This window comes from Panicum virgatum, chromosome 6K (genome assembly GCF_016808335.1).
Source record: "Panicum virgatum strain AP13 chromosome 6K, P.virgatum_v5, whole genome shotgun sequence".
NCBI classification, from domain to species: Eukaryota; Viridiplantae; Streptophyta; class Magnoliopsida; order Poales; family Poaceae; genus Panicum; species Panicum virgatum.
In genome coordinates this window covers 6121246-6126296 of record NC_053141.1, presented here as the reverse complement: position 1 = coordinate 6126296, position 5051 = coordinate 6121246, and the positions used below count along the sequence as shown (strand labels likewise).

General features: G+C 48.1%; 1 long non-coding RNA gene across 2 annotated transcripts; it reads right to left on the bottom strand.

Annotated features, from left to right (window-relative positions):
• Positions 1–687: 687 nt before the first annotated feature.
• Positions 688–4600, bottom strand: LOC120711446. Of its 2 annotated transcripts, XR_005690290.1 has the most exons (3): positions 3492–4597; positions 2871–2926; positions 2421–2745 (listed from the first exon to the last, which is right to left on the bottom strand). It is a non-coding gene; the product is annotated as an uncharacterized LOC120711446 (long non-coding RNA). The 2 variants fall into 2 exon arrangements; XR_005690291.1 differs by lacking the exon at positions 2421–2745 and adding an exon at positions 688–997 and having other exon boundaries at positions 2871–4600.
• Positions 4601–5051: the final 451 nt, after the last annotated feature.

The window sequence follows — 5051 nt, the reverse complement described above, 5'->3', positions numbered from 1 at the left end:
GGCGGCGAGCGAGTTGGGGTCGGGGAGCCGCGTCGTCTCCGTCGTCGTGACGTGGTGCTGCTGCTGCCGCATGAGCAAGAGGAAGCAGCACGAATTAACTAGGAGAGAGAGAAAGAGCACAGGGTGCGTTTGGTCCTAGCCTGGCTCGCATCTAGCATCCAGGCTAGGTTGGGACATGCTCAAGTCATGCAACACCTCATTGTTTGGTAGCCAACACGATAGGATCGCTCGCTTGACCGCAGCCACCTGCTGGATCGAGGCCGTATTTTCATAATCATATGTTGAGACCTGTTTAGATGTTGTTTACTTACAAAGCACTTATGTTGGTTTTATGTCCTCAAATTGTGTTTGGCTGTAGTCATTCGCTTGTCAATGATCAAGGCCAGAATTTTTTTCATATTCTAAAAAAAATCCTCAAATTGTGTATTTAGATGCCATATAATGGCTGCCTTTTAAATAATAAAATACTATTTTTGAATGCACAAGATATGATGACTTAATCAATAGCTGTGAGGCCCGCCGGATCCTTGCCGACCGGGTAACATATCCAGTGGATCTGCAAGTGTGAGAGAGGCCCGGTCTGTTTCTTTTCTGCATTCCAAAAGCCCAACCCTTTGGGAGCCCAGCGAGCACCACCGCATGATAATGAGATGATGGTCGAGATGGAAAGCAAAGCAGTTACGGAGCTGAGTCAATGCCAGAGGATATAGTTGGTAATAATGAAAAAGTTTACAAGATCCAAATTGTTGTGATCCACAATTAACATTTCCATTGATCTATCATTATTTCACACCCAGCTAGCTAGCTAGAGCCGGCCGGCCTCGATACTGAAAGTCAAGCTAGTCTCCGAGCAGCATTCTGCATGCAGCAGCAGGTGTCCAGTGTCGTGCCGGGAGGCGTGATCCTGCATACAACAGTGTCGCCAAACCCGGAGGACTCGCAGCTTGCATTGTGCGGCACTTATCGATAGTGCAACGAGCTAGAGGGCCGCATTTCACTACACAAATGTAAATTTAACAGTAATTAATTAATTGTCAATGATCGATGGGGTAAACATGCATCAAAAATATCTGTTCAAAAATAAATGGTAGGGTTGAGCGCGTATATATGTGATCAAACACTACGTACAGTCATCATGATGTTGTCGTCCGTGCACAGAAGATGGTGATGATGATGGCCGCCCAGAACAGGACCCTGCTGAGAGGCGCCATGGGAGATGATGATGGTGTGTTTCTAGTTGTTGCTGATCTCTCTTGCGTTTATTTGGATGTGGGGGTTGGTTGCCGGGCTAGCTGTTGCAATGCGACGCTTGGGGCGTGTTTGATATCTGCACTCTGGCGAGCCTGGCCGGCGAGCCTGGCTATGGCCAGCCACGGCCTGGTTGCCGAGGGCAACGCTTGTTGTTTGATTGATATGTTCCTAGTGAGCCAGGTCTGGATGTGATTGTGTTTGATTTGTTGTAGAAATGCATAGGATGACCTTGCATCTGAAATGGGGTGAGGTTACCCTCATGTTTCTCTTTTTTTGGCATTCTATCAAACACCTGCTAGGCGTTGGCCATGGTGAGAACGCTGCCATCGGATCTTCATTGTGCCCTTCTTCTAAATTCAAAATATTGAAAACCAGTAATCTTTTGATGATGGTCCTTTAAGAAAAGATGGAGATCTCTCGTAGATTAACAACTTTCTTTAAGGCCGATCATCTTGTTATCTTGCAAAATCGGGAGATAAAGGGGGAGAGAGATGGCTGCCGCTCACCAGCTTTGCCGGCGATGGCAAGCAGTGGCACGCACCTGCTTTGCCGGCGATGGCCGCCGCTCACCAGCGCTGCGCTCGGCGTTTTGGCATGCAACTGCCTGCGTGGCTCGCCCAAGCTGCTGGCACGCCTCGACGCTCCGCCCGAGCCCCGACGCCGGTTGCTGCTGCGGCCGTCCACCATGGCCGTCGCCGCAAGGGTCGCGATGCGCTCGCCCTCTCCGAGCTCCTCCGCCCATGCGGGGACGAGGGCGCGCTGAGGACGCCCCGGTCGAGAAGTCCCCAGCGGCGCCGCTCACGCCGGAGCCGGCCGCCGCTGCGGCCGCGGATGAGGTAGAAGACGAGGAGCAGGTGAGCGACCTCGACGATGCGCCGCTTCCTGCGAAAGCCGCGCGGCAGCTCCCATGGAGGACGGCGGGGAGGGGGAAGAGGGCTTGCCGGAGGAGAGGTGAGCGGCTGGGATTGAAGGTGACAGGATGCAGCGACAGAGCACGGAGCGCGCCTGGCTCCAGAGAAACGAACCTGGAGAGCGTTTCGTGGGATGCAGGAGAGAGAGCCTATTTTGCATCATGGGAGACAGGCCAAGGAACAGTATAAATGAATCAAACATGGGTCGCTGCAGTTGGGGGGCTCGGGCCACCCAAAATGGCCCATATCAAACACGCCCTTGGTGTCCTGTCCATGTTTATATAGAGGCTGCTGGAGGCTGGAGCAAACTTGACAGGAAATTAAACCCTCACCATTATTTCACTAGGTATATTGGCGCGCTAACGCCGCGCCTGTAGGTGATGCGCGTATACGGTCGCATGGCCTGCAGGGGTTCGGTTTTTGCAGCAGAGAAGGAACCGGGCATGGCAAAGATGATGCTGATCGTGAGCAGTGGAGCATGGCAATGGGAAGATTTTGTACTGGTAACAACGACACATTGAAGCCTTGGTGTTATATGCTCATCATATCACGATTGTCCGTTATATGCTCTATCATATCACAACTGAAGAAATAATACTGAAGCAATTTAGCAAGCCAGGACTATAGGTAAGGTGAGGTTAAAAGTAGGAATAATTTAAAGGCAAAGTAGAATGAAAATAAAAAAAGGACACTGCTCAACAACAATACCTTGATTCGGGACTATGTACCTTCTACGCCACATCGGTCCTCTACAGTCCCAGCAGCTGCAACAAAAACGGGCTGAAATAATGAATAGGCACGGACGACCTAGCGAGCGGCCCACAAAAGAGAAGAGGACCAAAAGGGATAAAGAGAACCACAAAAATGTTGCGCTGGTCGGCAATGAGCATGATAGCAGGAGCAACGAAGCAATAGCGGGCTTTGCTTAAAAAAATGAAGAAACACCGGGTAGGCAGGAGACACAGGTCTATAGAAAAATACAACAACAACAACTATACTTCATGATAGATCCAATGAAACAAATTTGACATTAAAAATGTTATTTTTTCTCTCTAAGTTTGATCAAAGTTTGCCATGTTTGATTTAGGACAAACCTAATATGACATTTAAATAAAAACGGAGTGAATAGTCAGTTATTCATATTGTCAAAGGCTAATGTGTCCTAAGCCTGTAGAAGCATGTAGCTTAAGTACATATTATGCGTGCATATATAATTTTGAATATATATACAGTGGCTGAGGGCTTAGGAACAGCCATAATACGCAGGTACCAAATATCAGCATGGAAACGTCATGAGTGATTTGGTCTAAACAAATAAAATGTTTGCACCTTCTGAATCGTATGGATGGATTGTGCACCAAATATTTGTCCATTATCCAGCGCTGAACCTTATTAACATCCAGGCTCAAAAGTCAAAACACACTACTCCGCCTCTTCTTGGATACCCGAGGATAAAAGGAAAAAGTTCATGAGCCCACTATGCCACTAACCTCTCTACAACAAAATCTGGTGTAGGCCAAATGATAATTATAATCAGAAAGTACTTTATTTTTATAAGACAATGTATAACAGGACACTTGAGAAGACAATCTTTAAAAGTGAAACTATATTGTGAATGGCTTAATCATGTATCACATTATATTATATCATAATAAGATAAAGTAAAGGTAGTTGTTAAGGAGATGGTATGGGATGAGAAAAAAACTCAACATACGTGACAATTCTGGTGTGCAGCAATCTTTACCAATTTACTTTGGTAGCATTCCATGATGAGAAAATAAACATAAACAAAAGAAAGAAAGAAATGAATCAAGGGCAGTCCTTACCTCTCCTACCTTTGCTAGCAGAATGCAAAAGCCGTGGAGACCGAAAGCTGAGCAGATCTGCAAAAGGAGAAAGCGAGCTGACACCGTCTGTGATGATGATGGCAAATACAACCACGAGCAGGGCTCTCCATGGTTGACGCAGGCAGCCACCAGTCACGGAATAACCAAAGCAACAGAAATGATGGGGGCAGCCGGATTTGGAGCTGGTGCTTGTGGAACTGTAGGCGGAGCTCTCCGAGCCGAGAGACCAAGAAGGCAGTGAACGTCGGCCGGAACATAACGTGTGATAACCGGAGACGGCGGTGCTGCAGCGGAGCTCGCATCGTGAGGCCCCTTCCTGTCACGTCAGGTGCTGGAAGAAGATGAAGCGGGATGGCCAGATGGGCTTGAAGGACGCACCAGGAGCTCGGGCTGCTCGGCGTGGTCTCGTTCACTACATGGCGAAGGAGGACGGCCATGAGGCTTGGCGGCAGCGTCGGCTCGAGGACTCGCTGACGGTGACGCAGAAGGCGAGCGTGAGGGGCGACGACTGCGAGGGGAGGCAAACCAGGCGGGGCGGATGGATTCTTTAATTTCCGCAGTCAAGGACGACACGTAGATCTCCGCTCCGCACCGCGTAGAGCCGACGCATCCGACCGACTGCTGACGAGTGGTGATGGCCTCCTAATTTCTACTTCGGTGTGCAGGGCCTGCAACGGGGACGGAGCAAAACATGCTTCATTTGTAGCAGTCATTTATCAAATTTATCATTGTTTTCACCGTTCCGGTCCATATGCTTATCTTGTCACCTATCTTTAGCTGTCATTTATTCAGTACTTCATATGTTCCTAATTATAGACAAATTTACATTTTCTAGATGCATATCTTTTTACTATGTATGTAGACGTAGCGTATGTCTAAGTGCACGATAAAAAGTTATGTACCTAGAAAAAACAAAATGACCTACATAATTTAATTTGGGAGATTGGGATTACCTCGTGGCAGGACTCCATGTAATGATTTGGATCTGAATGTATTGATAAATCCATCCATATCAAGTGTAGGCCTGGGCCTGGTCTCGCTT